Below are 21,916 nucleotides of genomic sequence, written 5' to 3' on the forward strand. Positions count from 1 at the left end.
ATGGATCTTTCATATTGTGTTTTTGTATGATCTGCAACCTTTAGATTAAATGATCTGGTAAGGATCACCTAACTTAATTAGTGCATTTCCTGATATATATATATATTTTTTTATGTTACTTTGGGAATCATTCACTTATATTCATCGGCTCTCCACGTAGTTTGCTATTAAGATGGTGCTGACTTCTCGTATAAACTACTTGGGGTTACTATAAAACTAAAAGTTCAAGGAATTGGTATAATAGGTACTTATCCTGATCTAACGTGTTGAGGTTCGTTTAGAGTGTTTGGCGGTAGTAGTCTTTGTCTTGATTCGACTCAAGATCGATAAGATGAGCAACCTTTATACTTATTGGGTGTTGAATTTTTGTTGTTGTGGCTCATGAAAGTTTGAGGGAATAGATAATGGAAATTTTGTTCACACTCGGGACTTAACTTAAGATAATAGAATTTTTTGTTTTTTTTTTGTTTTTTTGTTTTTTTGTTTTTTTGTTTTTTGGTTTTTTTGTTTTTTTTAATAAATAAATAATAATTAAAATAGCAATGAAAGGAAAGGTACATACTTGAAGAAATGGAAATAGAAAGAACATGGTTTCCCCCCCATACTTAAACTAAACATTGTCCCTAATGTTTTAAGGAAATGAAATACAATATGGAAAGGAAAAAGAAACTAAACTAAGGCTGCCTTCCGCCTCTGGTTCTTGGACCTGGTGATCTCTGACGTAAGTCTAAGTTGTCGAACCTGCTGAACAACTCAGTAAACCGCTGGTCGGTTATGGCATTCCTAGCATCCTGTTGTTGTTGCATTTGACGCATCATTTGCATCATCTCGACATTCTGTGCCTGCATACCATCAATAGCATCCATGATGTCGTCGTTGGTTGCAGGCCTTCTTCGTCGACGACGTTGGGAGGATGGGCCAGTTGCATTACCGGAAGGGTTGAGCGGGACTGAATGTTGTGTAGGAGGATGATCACCTTGCTCCATTGCTTCAAACTCGTCTGTGTGCGGGTTTGTTTGTGAAGGCTCGGTGGCTTCGGGAGCGTTTAGATCATAGAGGTGGCGGTCGGGGTTTGTGACATCAGTTAGGGCGATATTTGGTAGAACAACGCTTGGGACTGCCTGGTTGTTCACCATAAGATAATATCCTCCGCCTACTCTGTTCTTAATCAGGCGGCTGGATCGATAGTAGCTGATATCCATAGATAGGGGAGGTAGAGATTCTAAAGTTTGGAGTTTATCCCCTAGGTTTAGGCCAAGTGCTATGGTGGTGATTAATCCACCAATTATAAAAGGTTGCCGGCCTCTAGCACATAAGGTGCGGATATGATGAAATAGAAAGGAGGCGGCGTTTACCTTAGTATCCGGTTCGAAGACGCATTGGAGGAAGAATAGCTCCTTTGAGTTGACCTTGCTGTTGTTTGGTCTTCCAAAAACTGTGTTTTGCAGGATGCGGATAAAGTACCGGATAGTTGGTGTATATGGGAAAGAAGGAGCTCTTCCCAGTTGTAGGCATCTATACCGGAAATTTTCTTGAAAAGGTCGAAAACGTCAACTGTGTTCCAGTTTGAGTTTGGAGGGATTCTGGGGTGTACCTGACCTTCTATGGGAAATTGTAGCATGGTACTCAATTGGTTTTGGGTTAAGGAGTACTCGGTGTTAAACATACGAAACGTTGCGGTACCGGTTAAAAATTTGTCTTCACCGGCGGGAGTGGTGTAGTCGTATGAACTTAAGAATTCTAAGGTTAGGGATGGGTAGGTGGGTTGATTATGAGTGCAAAGGAAGGTTAAGTCGGCTAGGCGGAGCATCCATTCGATACCTTGGAGTAATCCTAATTGTTGTAAACAAGTTAAATCAGGATACCTGGTGGAAACGACGCCTCGCTGTTGGAAACGCTCGAATTGCTCCCTTTGATAATTTTCATCTTCGGATCGGAAGATGATATTTCCGAAATTCTGATTTCCTGCCATTGTGATGAATGAATTTTGAAGGAGTGATTTGGAAAGAAAAGAAATGTATTCGATAGGAGAGAATGGTTTGTGGTGAATGAAGGAAGGTTTGGTGGGTATTTATAGGAAAAGAATTTGGAAGTTGGAAAGGAGGTGGTTGAAAAGTGAATGAATGTGGGTAAATGTGAATAAATGGGGAAGGTAAAAAGTTGAAGGGGTGTAACGTTCGTCTCTAACGGCTCCTTAACGTTCACCTAGTCTGAAGGGCGTTACGCTCGTTACAGGTGCATGACGGGCGTCACAGGTTCTTAGTGTGACGTCCGTGACAGAATGTGTGACGCTCGTCACACTGTCTGTTTGGCTAATGTTCAGCTAGCGTCCTTCAGGTAAGTTATTATATATTGTTATTTTTTTGTTTGTTTGCTACTGATTGATTTATTCTGCAATTTAATTTCTCCTGCATGCTTATTTTACTTTGTGTAATAATAAGTCATAGGTAGCAACAGTAGAGAACATAATAGCTATTGCATAATAAAATTAAATAAATAGCTTCAATAAAATGATCATAATGTAATATTGGAAAGAAGAACAAAAGAAATGCGAAAAGGAAACAAATGCGAACATGAATTCAAATAACATTAATGAATAATCTAGCTTAAAACTAAATAACTAAGAAAAACAAATGAATACTATCCATCTGCATGATCTCTGGCCGGAGGAGCAAAAGAGTTAACACGATGTAGCAACTCGTGAAACTGATCTGTCATACTGCTCATGTACCCTAGAACTTCGTGTCTCATGTCAGTAAATTCTGCTCTGAGGGCGCCTTGTTCTGACATCAAAGCTTCAATGGCGGTGTTGTAATCAGTTTCGGGCATATGATGCCGGAGGTCGGATATTGCTGATTCTTCGGTCTGAACAGGCTGAGGAGGAGGGTCAATATCATAATAGCCAGATGGTGTCTGAGGGTCAGATTCAGCATGAGGGATCTGGTCATCATAAGTCTCATAGTCATCACAAATCTCATAGTCCTGGATGGATTCAGTGGATCTAGCAGGAGAGGGGGTTTCGTTCAGGTTGTAGAGCCAGTTACTGCAGTTATGAACACTAGTCCTAGGATCGGGCATGGTGAATAGGCAAAGAACTTGGTTATCAATAATAAGCTCAAACTCGTCAGACCCTAGGTTTGCTATAAACATAGTGTTGAAAAGGAAGGGTATACTCATAGTAGTAATGCCACAAAAAGGGCTTAGGTCAAGCATAGGCTGACGTAATCCAATAGCATTACCTATCATAGTTATCAAACCGCCTATTCGGATTGGTGCTCGCTCATCTTGGATAAGGTGGTCCAAATTAGCTAACATAAAAGTGGCACCGTTTACTGGACGGTTCTGGGAAGCACAAAATATGATGAAGAGTTCATCACGTGAAACTGAAGTACTGTTTGGCTTCTTCCCAAATAAAGTGTGGGTCAGGATCTTATGGAAATAGAGAAAGGCCGGGTTGTGTATGTTTCCAGAGAGAAACTCATGTTCCTCGGGCTCGTCATTTCCAGTCAACTTACCCCAAAAGTGTTCAAGTTCTCTATATTCAAAAAGTTCTTCCTGGCTTACTGTGAATGTGTCAAAGGAGGTAGGAAAACCCAAAAGGTTGGTAAAGTCTCTAATATTAAATTGGTACTCCATGTTGAACATTCTGAACTGGATAAAACCTCTGCTAATTCCTTTTCCATGGCTGGGTAGATAGATTAATGAGCTAAGGAATTCTAGTGTGAGTCTCCGGTAGGTGGTGAAATGTCTTAGGATAGGGGATGTCTCCCATCCTATCTGATTCAGCAAATACAGGACACTTTCTCTCAGTCCAAGGGCAGTCATAGCCCAATCATCAGCATATAAACTAGGTAGCATCTCTCTAGTGGCTAGTTCTTCAAACTTTTGTTTCTGAGCCATTCCTCTGAATTTGATACCCATACGATCAATATGTCCCATCTGGTTAGTGTTAGCTAGAGAAAAGAAAACATGAGTTTTAGTCAGGATTTGGCCAAATGCCGAAAGAAGAAAAAATTATTATTAAATTAAAATGAATTAGGAATGAATACTAAACAAAAATTAAAAGAATAATTAAGGAAGAAATAGGAAGATAATAATAATAATATAAGGAAATAATAAAATAATTGTGGGTTGTCTCCCACTAAGCGCTTTGTTTAAATGTCGCAAGCTCGACAAAGAAACTGTTAAATATAATCTATTAATCCTGGAGGCATTTCGTCTAAGTGTAGGATTTGCGAATCTCCATTGGTTTCCGCATAGTGATAGTGTTTTAGACGTTGCCCGTTTACGGTGAACGGTTCTGTGGATTTGCCTTTAATTTCTATCGCTCCACTGGGAAAGATGTTAGTGATATGAAAAGGACCTGACCATCTGGATCGTAGTTTTCCCGGGAATAACTTTAGTCTAGAGTTAAATAAAAGGACTGCGTCGCCTTGCTTGAAGATTTTCCTTGATATACGCTTGTCATGCCATTGTTTTGTTCTTTCTTTGTAGATTCTGGCATTTTCATAGGCGTCTCTTCTGAGTTCCTCTAATTCGTTTATGTCAAGGATTCTCTTTTCACCGGCGGCTTTATAGTTTAGATTCAGATTTCTAATAGCCCAATAGACTTTATGTTCTAATTCTACCGGGAGGTGGCAGGATTTTCCATATATGAGCTTAAATGGGGTCGTCCCTATGGGGGTTTTATAAACAGTTCGGTATGCCCACAAAGCTTCTGGTAATTTCAACGACCAGTCTTTCCTTGAAGTGGCGACTGTTTTTTCTAGTATTTGCTTGATTTCTCTGTTAGATACTTCCACTTGTCCACTGGTCTGAGGGTGGTAAGGTGTCGCTATCCTATGTCTCACGCCATATTTAAACAATAATTTTTCGAGTACCTTGGATATAAAGTGCGATCCACCATCACTGACTACTATTCTTGGGATGCCAAATCTCGGAAATATTATATTCTTAAAGAGTCTAGTTACTACTCGGGTGTCATTTGTTGGAGAAGCTATAGCTTCGATCCATTTTGATACGTAGTCAACTGCCACGAGTATGTATTTGTTACCGAAAGAGGGTGGAAAAGGTCCCATGAAGTCTATTCCCCACACGTCGAAGATCTCTACTTCCAAAATACCTTTTTGTGGCATCTCGTCACGTCTAGATATGTTTCCTGTGCGTTGACATCTGTCACATTCCTTAATAGCCGCATGTACGTCCTTCCATATAGTTGGCCAATAAAAGCCGGCTTGTAGGATTTTAGAGCAGGTCTTGGATGTACTTGTGTGTCCACCATAAGGAGCGGAGTGGCAGTGTTGGATTATATTTTCCACCTCTTCTTCGGGTATACATCGACGGAAAATACCATCTGGGCCCCTTTTGAAAAGTAAAGGATCATCCCAGTAATAGTGTTTTATATCGTAGAAGAATCGTTTCTTCTGCTGGTAAGATAAGGTAGGTGGAACTATTCCGGCAGCTAAATAATTGACGAGATCAGCGTACCATGGTGTGACAGATATAGCTAAGGTGGTTTCTGCTTGCGTGTCGGAGTTGTTCTCTTCCAAAGTAGCTATAAGTTTATCGTACGAGAAATCATCGTTAATTGAGGTTCTTTCCGGTTCAAGGTTCTCAAGTCTAGAGAGGTGGTCTGCTACTACGTTTTCAGTTCCTTTCTTGTCTTTGATTTCTAAATCGAACTCTTGTAGCAACAAGATCCATCTTAGGAGTCTAGGTTTAGCATCCTTTTTTGTTAAAAGGTACTTGATAGCAGCGTGATCAGTGTAAACTATTATTTTGGCTCCGACCAAGTAAGAACGAAATTTATCTAGCGCAAATACAACTGCTAGGAGTTCTTTCTCGGTAGTGGCGTAATTCATTTGCGCTTCATCCAGGGTTCTACTTGCGTAATATATAACGTGAAGCTTTTTATCCTTTCGTTGTCCTAAAACAGCACCTACAACATAATCGCTGGCATCACACATTATTTCGAATGGTTCATTCCAGTCGGGTGTCTGCATTATGGGTGCGGAGATCAATGCTTGCTTAAGCGCTTGAAATGCTTTTAAACAGTTATCGTCGAATATGAAATCAACATCTTTCATCAATAGTCCGGTTAAAGGTTTAGTTATCTTAGAGAAGTCTTTGATGAATCGTCGGTAAAAACCGACGTGTCCTAAGAAGCTTCGTACTTCTCTCACAGTTTTCGGGGGTTGAAGGTTTTCGATTACCTCTATTTTGGCTTTGTCTACTTCAATTCCTCTGTTCGAGATGATGTGTCCTAAAACAATTCCTTCTTGTACCATAAAATGGCACTTCTCCCAGTTAAGTACTAAGTTTACTTTCACACATCGCTCAAGAACTCTTTCTAGGTTTTCAAGGCATTCTTCAAAACTTTGTCCGTATACGGAAAAGTCATCCATAAATACTTCCATGATGTTTTCGAGAAAGTCGGCGAAAATTGCCATCATGCATCTTTGAAAGGTTGCAGGAGCATTACACAGGCCAAACGGCATTCGTCTATAAGCGAAGGTACCAAAAGGGCACGTGAACGTTGTCTTTTCTTGGTCATCAGGGTGAATTGGTATTTGAAAGAAGCCTGAATAACCGTCTAGATAACAGAAATGCGAATGTTTTGCTAATCGTTCTAACATCTGGTCAATGAATGGTAAAGGGAAATGATCTTTTTGGGTTGCTTTGTTTAGTTTCCTATAGTCAATGCACATTCTCCATCCCGATTCGATTCGTTTAGTTATAGTTTCCCCTTTTTCGTTTTCAATAACGGTTATGCCTCCTTTCTTTGGTACTACGTGTACAGGACTAACCCATTTGCTATCAGATATAGGATATATAATACCTGCTTCTAATAACTTGGTTATTTCCTTCTTTACTACCTCACTCAGGATCGGATTTAGTCTCCTCTGGTGTTCCCTAAAGGTTTTACAGTCTTCTTCTAACATGATGCGGTGCATACAAATAGAAGGACTTATTCCTTTAAGATCGGTGATGTGGTAACCTAGTGCGGTTGGATACTTTCTTAAGATATGTAGGAGTTTTTCTGTTTCGAGTCTTCCTAGGTCTGCATTAACTATCACAGGTCGTTCAAGTTCTAAATCTAGGAATTCATATCTCAGATTTTTGGGAAGTGTTTTCAGGTCAAGGGTTGGTTTGTTTAGACATTTCGTGGGGCCCGGTGTTATTGCTAAACATTGGTTAGATTTGTCTTTTAAAAGATAGTCTGATGATTTGTCTTCTCCTAACTCTGCTTCTTTTATGCATTCATCGATGATATCCATGAAGTAACATGTATCTTCTATTGCAGGTGCTTTCAAGAATTGGGAAAGAATGAACTCAATTTTCTCTTCACCTACTTCGAAGGTGAGTCGTCCTCGTTTTACGTCTATGATTGCACCGGCAGTTGCTAAAAACGGTCTTCCCAGTATAATGGGTGTAATATCATCTTCTCTAATGTCCATAATTGTAAAATCAGTTGGAATGTAGAATTGACCTATGCGTACGGGAACGTTTTCAAGAATTCCTACAGGATATTTGATGGAACGATCTGCTAGTTGCACAGACATTTTGGTTGGTCTTAATTCTCCCATTTCCAGTTTCTTACATATGGATAAAGGCATAACGCTAATTCCGGCTCCTAAATCGCCTAAGGCTTTGTCGATGACAAATTTTCCTATGTGACAGGGTATAGAGAAACTACCCGGATCCTTGAGTTTAGGAGGCATGTTTTGGATTATAGCGCTACATTCGGCAGGGAGTGTAACGGTTTCGCTATCTTCAAGTTTCCTCTTATTAGAAAGAATTTCTTTTAAGAATTTAGCATAGGAGGGCATCTGCGTAATAACTTCGGTGAACGGAATTGTAACGTTTAATTGTTTAAGGAGATCAACAAATTTTCTAAATTGGCCCGCATCTTTGGTTTTAACAAGCCTTTGAGGGTAAGGGATAGGTGGTTTGTAAGGTGGTGGAGGTACATAAGGTTCCTTCTTTTCTAGGGTTTCCTTATTACTCTCTTCCTTTTCCTTAGGTTCACTTTACTCAGTTGATTTCTTAGGGTTTTGGTTTTCTATCCTTGGATCAGATGGTCCTTCCACTTCCGTTCCACTTCTTAATATAATTGCATGAGCGTGGCTTCTCGGGTTAGGTTGGGGCTGTCCAGGGAATGTACCAGTTGGGGCAGCAGTAGGTGCTTGTTGTTGGGCTACTTGTGATATTTGTGTTTCCAGCATTTTGTTATGGGTAGCCAGGGCATCTACTTTGCTTGCTAGTTGTTTAAGTTGTTCGCCAGTGTGTACATTCTGGTTTAAAAAATCTTTATTGGTTTGTTGTTGGGAAGCTATAAAGTTTTCCATCATGATTTCCAAGTTGGATTTCCTAGGGGTGTTATTGTTAGGCATGGATTGGCTCGGTTTCTGATATCCCGGAGGTATAGCTGGGGCTTGATTTTGAGACTGTCCAGGTGCGTACAAAGCATTATTACTCTTATACGAAAAGTTTGGATGGTTCTTCCAATTTGAGTTATAGGTATTCGAGTAGGGGCTTCCTTGAGCATAGTTTACTTGCTCTGCTTGGATTCCTGTCAAGAGTTGACAATCCGTAGGAGTGTGACCTTGGATTCCACAGACCTCGCAATTCTGAGTTATAGCAACCACGGCGGCTGGAGGTGATACATTTAAACTTTCAATTTTCTGGACCAAAGCATCCACTTTTGCATTAACGTGATCAAGGTTACTTATCTCGTACATGCCAGTTTTCGTTTGAGGTTTTTCCACCATTGTTCGTTCGGTTCCCCACTGATAGTGGTTTTGGGCCATGCTTTCGATAAGCTGGTAAGCATCAGCATAAGGTTTGTTCATTAGTGCACCACCTGCAGCGGCGTCTATTGTTAACCTTGTGTTGTACAAGAGACCATTATAAAATGTGTGAATTACTAACCAATCTTCCAAACCATGGTGTGGGCAAAGTCTCATCATGTCTTTGTATCTTTCCCATGCTTCGAAAAGAGACTCGTTGTCTTTCTGTTTAAATCCGTTTATCTGGGCTCTTAACATAGCTGTTTTGCTTGGCGGAAAGTATCGGGCAAGAAAAACTTTCTTCAACTCGTTCCATGTGGTGACAGAGTTTGAAGGGAGAGACTGAAGCCATCTTCTAGCGCTATCTCTTAATGAGAAAGGAAAAAGACGAAGTCGAATTGCCTCCGAAGTGACACCATTAGCTTTAACAGTATCAGCGTATTGGACAAATACGGATAAATGAAGGTTTGGATCCTCGGTAGGATTTCCAGAGAATTGGTTCTGTTGCACAACCTGCAACAGCGAAGGTTTAAGTTCGAAGTTGTTTGCTTCGATTGCGGGCGGAGCAATACTTGAATGCGGCTCATCTTGCGATGGAGCGGCGTAATCTCTAAGAGCACGAGCTGGTTCTGCCATCTCGGTTATCGAAGGAAAAAGGTTTTTGAAATCAGGAAGTTCTATAGGAGGGAGATTGTTTGCAGCACGATATTCCCGAATTCGTCGTAGGACTCGGAGATATAGTTCGATATCGTTGATTCGTAAATAGAGCGGTTCGCCTTGAGAGCGAGTGCGTGGCATACAAATCAACGAAAGAAAGAATAGAAGAAAAAGAAACCTTAGTCTCTACAGCGTAACGGAAGAGTTACGATATCGATTAAATAAAAGTCCCCGGCAACGGCGCCAAAAACTTGATCGCGACTCTATGAGTCGAATTTGGGGTACAAACTGCAAGTGCACAGTTCTATCGCGTAGTTTTAAAAGATATCGATCCCACAGGGACTTATGAATCGATATACCGTTATCTAAGGTTACTTCGTAAAGCTAAGGTGAACAATGTTTGATTGTTTGGGGGAAAGCTAAAAACTAAACTAAGATCTAGATTAAATATTAATAAAGCAGATATCGGTATGCAGTTCGTCGTAATTAGGGAATCAATCCTTTGTCGGTCTCTTGGTTTTAAAATAAATCTTTTCAGTTGACTTTATTGATTAAAAGTTTTATCTCAAACTCTCGCTCTGTTGAATAAACCATGATTTTATGTTAATGTAGCTGTCACTTATAATTAAGTCAAAAACCATTTTTTTGAAAGCAATACAGCCCATAGAAACTCTTTTCAAGAAAACACTGACCGTTTAAACACCCTTATCTCAAACTCTCGCTCTGTTGACTTAGGTTATATAATTAAATTCGAATGCTTAACTCTCGTCCTCACATTCAATCTTTAAAAATACTTTTTGGAAAAGATCGGAATTTAATTAACTCTAAAACTTGCTCTCGCCCTGATCTAGAATTAATGTCTAATTTACACTGTCCAGTTAAAACCTCAAACTCTCGCTCTATTGATTTTAACTTCTTTATGTCTTTTACTTTCGTAAAAACCTTTGTTATTAAACCTGTAAATTGAGACCGTAAAAAGAGTGATTTTAATTCTAAACTTAATTTAACCGACTTAGTTTTGATTCCTTATTCCGCTTACTTTACATACCGATATCTAAGCGAATTAGCCAGACATGCTAAACAAACTAAAATACTTATCATGCATAAACAGACTCATCCCAGGCAGATAATATAAATAAACAATAAAACAAAGCATTAAATAATAATTAAAGAACCTGAATGAGTTAAACAATAGTCTTGAACACTCCACCACAAGCCGGTAGGATTTGTTCTTGGATTCTTCAATTAAACAACAAAACAAAACGAAGGAAATAAAAACTAGATTCTAACGTAAGGTTAGATCCGGTAAAAAGGTGCACAATAGTTTCCGGTGTAGAAACTATTGTGCGAAAAGAATTAACTAAATGCTAAAAAGGAAAATAGGAATTGCAAAGGAAATAGTGTAGAACTCGTAAAAATAAATAAGAAACAATAATGCGTAAGTTGCTGGAAAAGAAAATATGCAAAAGCGAAAACGGCAAAGGAAAAAATGTGGAAAAGCTTCGGAACCCTTTTTGGTTTTGCAAGTGGCTATTTATATATGCTTGAGTAACCGCTTCCGCTGCCAAAAAGGTCTTCAACGTGCATAAAAGCATGGCGTGGATATAGGGCTCAACACTCCTCAACGTCTCCTCAACGTCTCTGAGGCGTTCCTTGCGCCAAAAATGTAGGGGGATGGTGTGACGTTCGTCACACCATGTGTGACGTCCGTCACAGAAGTGTGCAAGGCGTGACGCTCGTCACGCCCTCTGTGACGTCCGTCACATGCACGGCACCTGCGTTTTGTGTTTTGGGCTGGGCTTTGACATTTGGTTCATTTTCTTTCCTTTTTGCACCTCATTTTCTTCCATTTTTACTTGTGCTTCAAAATAAGCCACCTGAGACAAATAGGAAGAAAATACCACGTAATATCTAATAAAATGAAGTGAACTGAAATAAGTAATAATAAATTTTAATTGAATTAAGTCCTAAAATATGATATAATTTCGTGTTATCACCTCACAACTATCGTGACATGCGTCAATCAATCTAGCCCTCACCAATCCTGCATGAAGCGCTAGCAATGGAGTTTTAACATCTTCTACGTTCTTGATTACACACACATCAGAAACATCCTCGACAGCATTGACATCACCATGTGCTGGCAAAGGGTTACTTTTGACATTGGGTCCGACGTCTCGAAATGAAAGAATCTTCTTCTTAACCAGGTCTCGTACAATATGCTTTAAAGCATAACATCCTTCTAAATCATGCCTAGGGGCACCCCCATGGAACGGACAATGGGCATCTGGATTGTACCACGGCGGTAAAGGATTTGGTGGAGGTCCCAAAGATCTGGGCGTCACTAACCCTTTCTGTAGCAATGATGGGTACAATTCAGTGTATGTCATAGGGATTGAAGCAAACGGAAGTCTACTTCTCTGTACCCTATTTTGATTTTGAGGATTTTGTGGACGAGGAGCCTGTGCTCTCGGCTGTTGATAAGCAGGTGGCGCTGGTGCCTGCTGGTATATTGGCGCTTGTTGAGCGGGTGGATAAACATGAGCTTGTGGTTGGTTAAAATTTGGTGTGACTGCTGCCACATATGGTTGTTGAACATATTGTACTGGATAAATCGGTTGTTGTTGAGCAAATTGGTGTTGCTTCTTCCATGAATGACTCCTTCTTTGACTGGTTGACACTGCATTCGTATCACCCTCCTTCTTTCTTTGAAACCCTCCAGGAAACTTTTTGGCATTACTACCAGATGTTTTAGAGGTAGTCACCATCTTTCCATTCTTCAGTCCTAGCTCGACCTTTATGCCCACGGCGACCAGGTCAGAGAAGCTCGCAGATACACTACTCACCATTCTTTCATAAAACACAGGTTTGACTGTATCCATGAGCCAATCCGCTAATTCCTTCTCAGCCAGAGGTGGTTCGACTTGCGAGGCCACTTCCCTCCATCTTTGCGCGTATTCCTTAAAAGACTCCTTGTCTTTCTGGGACATGCTGAGCAGTTGTCTCCTATCTGGGGCCATATCCATGTTGTACTTGTAATGTTGGATGAAGGCATCAGATAAGTCTTGAAAACAACGGATCCTACTCTGATCAAGGCTTAAGTACCACTTGGAGGGAGCACCCCTCAAGCTGTCCTGGAAGCAATGTATCATGAGTTTATCATCCTCCACATGCGCAGCCATTTTTCGATAGTACATAATGAGGTGTCTCTTAGGACACGAGTGGCCCTCATACTTATCGAAATCTGGGGTCCTGAACTTTGCAGGGATCACAAGACCGGACACCAGGCACATCTCCTTAGCTGTAGCACCAAAAACTTGGTCACCTTCCATAGCCCTCAATCTCTTCTCAAGCAGCTGGTAGTTCTCCTTGATCCCTCTTAGGTCCTCCTGCCTTTCCTCATCTTCATCTGAAAAGTCTGAAGCGTGTTGTTGATCCTCAAAGTAGGGTTGCACGTGTGCACGAACGAGAGGAGGTGCGAACGTGTGGACCACAGGATGATTTTCGTTTATGGTCGGTAGAGGGGCCGTCTGCTGAGCGGATGGTACAAAGCCAGGTGCACCTTTAACTGTAGGCGTGAAACCGGGAGGTAAACCATAGGTTGGCCAGGTTGTTGGTACCGCCCTCACAGGTTGGGGTTCAATCGATGGACCTGCGATTTCAGAAACAATCGTTGTTTGGGTATCTAACTTTGCCCTGATGACCTGTAATATTTCCATGACCTGCCCCATGTTTCCACGCAGGTCTTCGAGCTCTGAGCTCACTCGCTCCAATTCATGCTCTTGATCTTCCATCCTTTGACGAGCTCGGGCACGAGTATTATATTGGTGTTGAAAATTCAGCGTGAAACTGGAGGAAGAAAGGACAGAATGAGACTCTAGTTTTGAAAATGCATGAATGCATGTATGGATGCATTTTGTTTGTAAAACCCTTGGTTAGTTTCAATCATTCATTTCAAAATGTCACAACACTTGTTCGCAAATATTTAAAATAATAAGGAAATGAAACACAACAAAATGAATCTCAAAAGCGATTTTTCATTAATCTCATATCCAAGTTCAAATACAAACAACGTGCTCATGGTTTATGGGCTTTCCGAACCGTAGCAAGGTCGGTAGTTAACCCTTCTAACATTGCCTTACAAAACTTAATGAAATTATAGACTTGATGCGGGGTGTTTTCTGGACACATGCACCAATCAGCTTCTTGCAGCTTCTCAGGTAGCTCACGCATGATGGAACTCGCAAATCCGGACAGCTTCAGAAATTTGCCCTTCCACTCAGTGTAAAGCCCTTGGAGATCTTGGATAATGCGCACGTCTTCAACCTTGGTCACCTCTATGTCCCTATAGAGGTTTCTCCAATATCTGCATTCATTTAGCAACACCATATAGGCAGCATCCTGATCCCCGCCTTCAAGTGCCTGGATTCTAGCATCAGCTCGATCCAAATGATGTTTCAACCGTGTGCAAACTCTTTCTGACTCTTCGGTCTTCAGCTTCTCGCGTTCCAGATCATCCTTGTATGTTTGAATGGTATTCTCCAGCTCACGAGTACGAATCTCAGAAATTAGCCGTGCTTCCCTTTTCATCTCAAGGGTCAACTCCAAAGTCTTGTTGAGTTTCTGAATCCGGAGTAAAGCTCTATCCAACTCCTCTTCCTTTGATTTGAACACAGATTTAGTGCTATAGAGCGCTTGCCCAAACTTTTCTCTCCTTGCTTCAGACTCTCTGGCTCTTTTGTTGGAGACTTCAAGCTCTTTGTCCTTCTTTTGTTGATCGTCTTTCAGATTCCCATTCTCTATCGAGACTCGGCCAAGCTTGATTCTCAAATCAGCATTTTCCAACTCCAACTCCTTGATACGGTTGTTGAGCTTCTCTACATCTTCAGGTAATATGGGTTCTGGCTCAGGAACCAATGGATAGATGGAAGGATCAAATGGATAAGGGAGTTTAATCATCTGAACCCTCTCTCTAACCCAACAAGTGTAAGGCTCTTGGGCAATGACATTTCTCTTACCTAACTCCTTACCCTTTCTGATGACTGCTTGCCAAGACCTCTTGATTTTCTTCACCATGGGATGATCCGCTTCAATACCATGTAAGATGAAAGGCTCTAGAGCTTCAGCTTTTGGAGGGCCATTCATAGGGTACCCATGCTGCCTTAGAGATAACATGGGGTTATAGTTGATGCAACCCTTGGTTCCTATCAACGGCACATTGGGGAAGTCTCCAATGCTGATAATCACATTCTCGGTTTCCCAATCCCTGATATACCACTTAACATGACTAGAGGTGAGGGAAGCTAACTTCTGGAAGGGCTTGAGTTCATTGGAGACAAAAGGACCTTCTTCGGGCATATGGGATCTGAACCAGGCATGTAGCAACTGTGCACAACATAAGACGATTCCTCCCTTCTTCTCATGACGATCATGGAGAGTGTAGTAGATATCTGCCAAGAGGAATGGTACAGGGTTACCAGAGAGGAAAATTCTCACCGCCAGGTGGTCCACAAAATGGTCAATATTTGGGAAGAGAACTATCCCATATACCAACACAGCTAACACAACATAAAAGGCTTCCCAATTCCCTTCTCTTTCCATCTTCTTAGCCTGATCTTCCAAGAACTTCCTAGAAAAACCACTGAAAGGTCCTTTCACATCCCAATTGTCCACGACTTCGGCAACTTTCAGACCCAAAGCTGAAGCTATTCTCTTGGGAGGAATATCTTCATCGAGCTTAGGAAATGGGTTATGGTCTTTCAAATTCCGGCCTATGATCCTCTCAACCTCCTCCAAGGTAGGAACCAACTGGAAGTCAGAAAACGTGAAACAACGGAGAGGTGGATCATAGAACTGAGCAATAGTCACTGCGGTCATCATGTCCATCTTCTCATTTAGGATGTCCAAGATTCTTCCATAGTTTTGTACAAAGCTGTTGAGTTTGAGGGGTGTTACTTTGGCACTCAACTTCTGTAGGCTGGTAAGGTCCACGTTCTTGTATTTGAACTGAAAAGTGCCTCTTCTTTCAGGATTCATCTTGCTAACAAGTCTTGGATTCCTGAAATAATGCGAAACAACTAAGAGTTTTGCTTTTTATGCGTATGCAATGCATGTATGGATGCAATGTTTTTTTGTTTTTTCTTTGGATAGGTTCAAAGGTCGGAGGTATGGATAAATTTGATTGCTTTTCCAAAACAGGGTTCTCATCGGGTATGATCTAAGGCTTTGTTACAAGGGATCCCCAGAGTCATTGATTCACAAGAATGTTTGACGCTTACGGGAAATACTTTCCGGTCGTCAACTCCATCAAGGGAATCTATTCTGAGTGAGGTTCTCGTACCGACCCTTACGAAGTATTCACTTCGGGAGTCCGTACTACGCAACCATCGACTGGGTTCTAGACAGGGTACTCAGAGTCATGGATTCAATAGACTGTTTGACGCTTATGGAAAATACTTTCCGGTCATCAACTCCGTCTAGAGAATCTATTCTGAGCGAGGTTCTCGTATCGATCCTTACGAGGTATCCACCTCGGGAATCCATACTACGCAACCATCATTTCTAGTTGTCCAAAGGTTTAATGTTCTAAAAGGTCCTTAGAGTCATGGACCCTTTTGAAACATTGAAGCTTACGAGGTATACACCTCGGGCGACAATATTTGCAAAAGGATCTACTCTAAGTGAGGTTCTCGTACCGACTCTTACGAAGTATTCACCTCGGGAGTCCGTACTACTCAACCATCGTCCTATCTTATGTTTTTTCACTCTAGACTCGGGTGTAGAGTCTTTCCCACATGGTTTGCAATCAAGATCCAAGTACCAACAATCACAATAGAACCAATATTCAACAAATATAACAATATAAAAATAAAGATAATAAAAACAATAAAGAAAAGCCACACAATTAAACAACCAAAGGCACACAGACGTCCTAACAAGGCTTGACTCACTTAGGGATGTTCCTTTCCCCAGCAGAGTCGCCATCAGTCGCACCTCGAAAAAATGGGGATACGACTTCAAAGCGAAGCGCGATCGTACGCTCGCAATGATGGACTGAACAGAGTCGCCACCGAACTTTATTTATTCCTAAAAAGGAAAGGGGAAATATCAAAAAAACCCAAGACAAAAAGAAAGGATAAGATATGGTCATCGCAACCAATATCAGGGTTCGGGAGTCGATTACGCGAGGGGAAGGTATTAGCACCCCTCACGTCCGTTGTACTCAACGAGAACCATTAGGTCAGTTGTGTGCGTTAATGTTAGCTTGAAATGTTAGGCTTTTCGAATTATTATGTGGGAAAGAAAGAAAGTATGAGAAGAGAATGTTTTTGGATTTTTTTGGCGAAGGACTAAACCTAAGTTTTTTATTAGTGGGCCTGACAAGATTTAAAAATCCTGCTCCTACGCATCTCAAAAGAGAAATCAAGGCTTACGTAGTTCTGGGTAGAAAAATGTTTGTTTGTTGGTCGATTTTAGCGAAAGTCATACTGTATTAATCGACGAAAACATTATTTTACCCAAAACAGATGAGGAGTGAACGCATACCACACATCGAACGGATTTATAAATCTGCATTCGGAAAAGCGTCATTTATCTCTACTCAACAATCGTGGCCGAAACATTGTTTTGTATCATTTAAGACAAGATACCTTTCGTTTATGAAAAAGGTTTTTGATTAATCGCACGGCGGCGAGAAAAAGTTTGATTGGTTGGATGTATTTTGAGTGATGGCGAGAACTTGGATGAGCGAGATATACATCTCGAATCCTAGCCTCAGGAGTGCACGGTATACACCATATTCCATTTCCATCTTTATTGAAAGAAGTTAAGATAGGAATTAAGTATTTTTTGGAATTTGATTGAGAAAGGTTTGAAGAAACAGCATTGACAGTTTTAGACGATGGCGAGAGTTAAGATTGGCGAGGCATACGTCTCGAATCTTAACCTCAGGAGTGCATGGTATACACCATGTTCCATTTCCACCTTTATTGAGAAAATGTTAAATAAGAATTAGGTATTTTGAGTTTTGTTGTGAAAATAACTTGACCTAGATCAAGTATTGATGGACGTTTAAAAGAAATTTGAATGAGTGTTTGAGAGAAACAAAGTGGATAAATTTGGATGATGGCGAGAGCTAGGATTGGTGAGATATACATCTCGAATCCTAGTCTCAGGAGTGCGTGGTATACACCACGTTCCACTTCCATCTTTATTGAAAAGGTCTTAACTATGAATTAATATTTTTTTGAGTTTTTATTAGGAAAAATGGCTTGACGTTGAATCAAGCGTTTGATGAAAGTTTGGAAGAAATGGAATGGAATAGGAGGGAGAAATGAGTTGATTTGTTTATTGAGAAAATACTCGACGTTGGATCGAGTCATATTTTTTCGTATTTTCTAGGAATGGTGGATTTATTCTTGTGTTAGTGTCTAAAACAAATAGAGAAATAAAAACAAATACAAAATTATATACACATTGGGGAAGTGGGGTACATTTTGTCAAATGGGGATTCAAAAATCATGAAATAATTAAATCAGGCCCAAACAACAAATGATGCGAAATATGAGTGTAAGTGCAAGAGAACCGGCTCATTGTAAGAAAGCCCAAGAGTAAGCTATGTGAGGTTGATGGCGATGCTTAAAAAGCAATCGACTTACAAGGGTGTGGAAATGGGCTCGATATTAAATCGAGAAAAGAAATGATTTTTACAGTTTTAAAATGGTTTCGAATGCATGATGAAATTAAAAGAAATCAAATCTATATTATTAAACAATAATAAAAAACTATGAGTAATAAAGCATAAATATAAAAGAAAATGTTAACCCACTACACTAAAGACCTAAACACCACTCCCCTCCACCAGACCACTTACCAACTAATTGTCATTTTAATACTAACTTAAATATATAAACTAAGATAAATTAAAAATAGGATTAAAATAAAAAACTAAATAAAAAAGAAAACTGTTGGTCTACTAGTAATTAAACCCAGCCGCATGGCTGTTGGGTTTACAATGAGGAATAAATTGAACACATAAAACACTTATTAACTAATAACCTAGAAAAATTAAACGAATTTTTTAATGTTTTTTTTTTGTAATAAAAAAAAAATACTTATTCTGTTTAATAATAAATTGAAGAAAAGAAAAAGGAAAAACAAAATGCAATAGTGCTTCCGTCTCTCTCACTCTGCGCTTCTCACCACTCCAAACAATCGCTCTCAACGAATTCCTCCCCCATTGCTCTGTTTCCGTCGACGTCCTCAGCCTTCACTCTCTCACTTATCTCTCTCAATCTCTCGATCGCTTAACCTCACTCACCGCCGCTCTCCATCTCTCGCGTACCACACAATCTCTCTCACTCTAAAATGCAAGGGTCCAAGGTTTTTAAGGAGAAACAAGGAGAAAGAGGCTCACCTTTGGCGAAAACAAACGGAGACGATGAAGCCTAAAACTCCCTCCTCCGCCTCTTCAAACCAGGTCTGATTTTGGGATTTAGGTTTTTTTGAGATTCTTTTCCGCCTCCACTTTCCGTTTTCGAATTCTCTCCTCGATCGCCTCACTAATCCCTCTCTATTTATCCCCTACGAATTAGGGTTTTCAGGATGGCATATGGAGCTCAAAAGAGTATCCTGCAAAACCCCCTTCTGGATGGTCAGGTTTTGGTCGCCCTAATCGATGCTTGGGTTGGAACAGGTAAACTGGGTTTTGCTTTCTTCTATGTTTTTGTCCTTATGCCAATTTTGGGAATTTTTTTGGAATTCAACCAACTTTGACTAATTTTGTGTTACTGCAGTGAATTCCTCTAGTAAAAATGAATTTTCTGGTTTCATTGTGGCTTGATGTTCAAATGGTTCCTGTTTTTTTCTAGGACGGCCATTATTCAAGGCCTTCAATAGAGCTTCTTCTTTGGTAAAATTATTTACACAAATGCTGATTCAACACAGTGCAGTTCAAGGTGAGCATCATTTGCATCATCATTTGATTCAATGCGTGTAATTATTGAATGACTGTTGTATGGTTTGGTTTACATTGGTAATGTAGGTGGACAGGGCATGGTGACGAATTGGAATGCTTATGGACTATGCTCACGGAGGATTGCAATTGCTGCAGGTTGCTTATTTGGCATTCAGTGCAAATATCTCCTTCTGTCGACATGCTGCCTGAGACTCTAGTTCCTCAATTTGCAGTTTTGCAGCGAACAACTCTTCAACCTTTCATTCCATCATTCAATATTCCTTCAAACTGAATATTCAATACACCCAATCCAATAGGTATTTCTTCAAATAATTCAACTTTTGTAGGTTAGAAAACTTGTTTGTAATGACTAAGCTTGGTTGTGCTAATGACAGGTACTAATGGACGCAGGACTAATCCATGGCCATTTCCTTAAAGTGAGGCTTGTAATGCAATTGTGCATCCCCTGAACACCGGAAATGCAGAAAAGTATGATGAGCACCCACATAAACCATGTTGTCATGAAGAAGAACAGCAGAACAAGAAAGGTAGATGCTGCTATGACAAATACGACAGCGGCCTTTGAATTAATCTTAAGAACTTGCTTATCATCACCATCTCTTGTTGTGAAACTGGTGTTTGGTTTTTTTTTAATTGCAGGGCTATGATTGTTTTTACAATTGCAGGATTCACAACTTCCCAACTTTGCCCATTTCATTATCAAACGTTTGTTGCACATTAGTAATAGGAATACTGCAATTTTCAACACAATGGCTTATCTCCTCCTGCCTTCTGCTTCTATCAAAGCACACATATGCACATTTAAAATAGGCTTTCTGAAGAGTGTAGTTGACATGGTCTTGAACAGGGGCAAGCTGAGTTTGAGCAGCTACATTCACTTCCTCAAGTTTTTGCCTAAGTCTCTGAGAAGCTAATTGTTCTTCAGCTGTTGCAAAATGATCCATCTGATATACCACTGAGAATTTTCGGTTCGAATTGAACTGGATTTAGATTCTCTTTGAAAACTCACAAATTTGTTGAAAATTGATGCGGCTTTGTCCTCCATTTTCTCTGTCCTAAAAGAACCTGGCAGTGATGGTTACAATGTTGAGGGTCTTCCAGAGACTTCAGAAGCATAGTTTCGTCACTTCTTTCATGCTTTTTTTGTAAAGACTGCAAAGCTTCGTCCAACTTGTTTTTGTTTGTATAAACAGTATGCCTTAAGGAAATGTAAAAATTTGAAAATTCTTATCAATGTTTCGTCAGGAGATTTGATCAGTCTTCTCTTGGATGCATTATCATTTTCAAATAAACAACAAATGCTGTCCATAAGCACTTAAATATTTGAAAGTAAAACTCTATGGGCAGAATTGTTTTCATAATCCAATTGATTGTCAAGGCTTGAAGTGCAATTTTCCAATACTCGAACAACACCCCACCAGTAAATCAAGAAAGGGTCCAATATGGAATTCATCAAAAACTCCAACAACATCTCTTATGACATGCAAGAAGCCGTATTTCTTTTTCCAGGATAAGGTTGCAACATCGTCTAAAGTAAAGTATTCTAACAAAGAAGACGCTTGAAATTCACTAGTGCAGCCTATAGGTAAAGTCCAAAACAAGTTAGCAGGCCCATCGGTTTTCTTTACTATTTGCAAAGGCTTTATCAGTAATGCAAAGAAAAGAGGCAGCTCAGTGATATCAAGTTCAGTTATGAATCTCAGAATAGCTTTCCGATGACAAATACTTGCTTTCTTTCGAGATGCAAGTCCTTTCAACTTTCTTACTTTTGGCATCAAAAGACGGACAAACAAAGGCACAAGATTGGGGTTTGAAAGGGATATTCATGAATCAAGTGGCATGATTGGCCATTGGCTTGTGACACGAGAAGATTGGTTATGAGTATTAACAATCACATGAACAACACCATAACTTTGGACCAAAACCAATCCTCATATAAGACCAAAGTAAAGTTGGGCCAAACATGCTAAACAAAATTAAAAACATAAAAAATTCAGGACCAAAATCGGGGTATGACAAAAACATTTTCTCAAAATGTTTGTATAGGTAGCATAAATTCAAAGTAAAGAAAAAAGGTGAAAGTAAAAGAGTTAAGAGAAGATAAATAACCCCTAAGATTAATAGATGTTTGGTCTTAAAAAGTGACCTAATCCTCTCCCAAAGAAATGATATTCAGAATACCCAATAATGCTTAAGAGCTCTTATAAGGTTAAGCCAACAAACCGCCTTATACAAGGAAAATGAATTTCCAGGCTAACTTCTAACCAAACAGCAAACAATGAAATGAAGTGGTTAGTCTTCACGCCAAACAACAAACAAAGCTTTGAGAGATTAGTCTCTAAGCCAGACTGATATTTTGCACAGGATGATCTCTAACCAAGTTGGAGTTTTGAGTTTGATATCCTCCAAACCGAACCCAAATTTTACACGTGATGACCATAAGTCAGACTGAGATTTTTACCGGGGTGATCTCAAACCTACTAAGCTTTTACAC

At 40.0% G+C, this 21,916-nt stretch overlaps 1 long non-coding RNA gene and 1 pseudogene across 1 annotated transcript; both read left to right on the forward strand.

Annotated features, from left to right (window-relative positions):
* The first annotated feature begins 8,940 nt into the window (after positions 1 to 8,940).
* Positions 8,941 to 9,040, forward strand: LOC127133876 (uncharacterized; annotated as a pseudogene).
* Positions 9,041 to 18,737: 9,697 nt separating this feature from the next.
* LOC127129654 (uncharacterized) lies at positions 18,738 to 20,328 on the forward strand. The gene is made up of 5 exons (XR_007806374.1): positions 18,738 to 19,140; positions 19,316 to 19,402; positions 19,489 to 19,718; positions 19,797 to 19,949; positions 20,062 to 20,328. It is a non-coding gene; the product is annotated as an uncharacterized LOC127129654 (long non-coding RNA).
* The last annotated feature ends 1,588 nt before the right edge of the window (positions 20,329 to 21,916 follow it).

This window comes from Lathyrus oleraceus, chromosome 3 (genome assembly GCF_024323335.1).
Source record: "Lathyrus oleraceus cultivar Zhongwan6 chromosome 3, CAAS_Psat_ZW6_1.0, whole genome shotgun sequence".
NCBI lineage: Eukaryota > Viridiplantae > Streptophyta > Magnoliopsida > Fabales > Fabaceae > Lathyrus > Lathyrus oleraceus.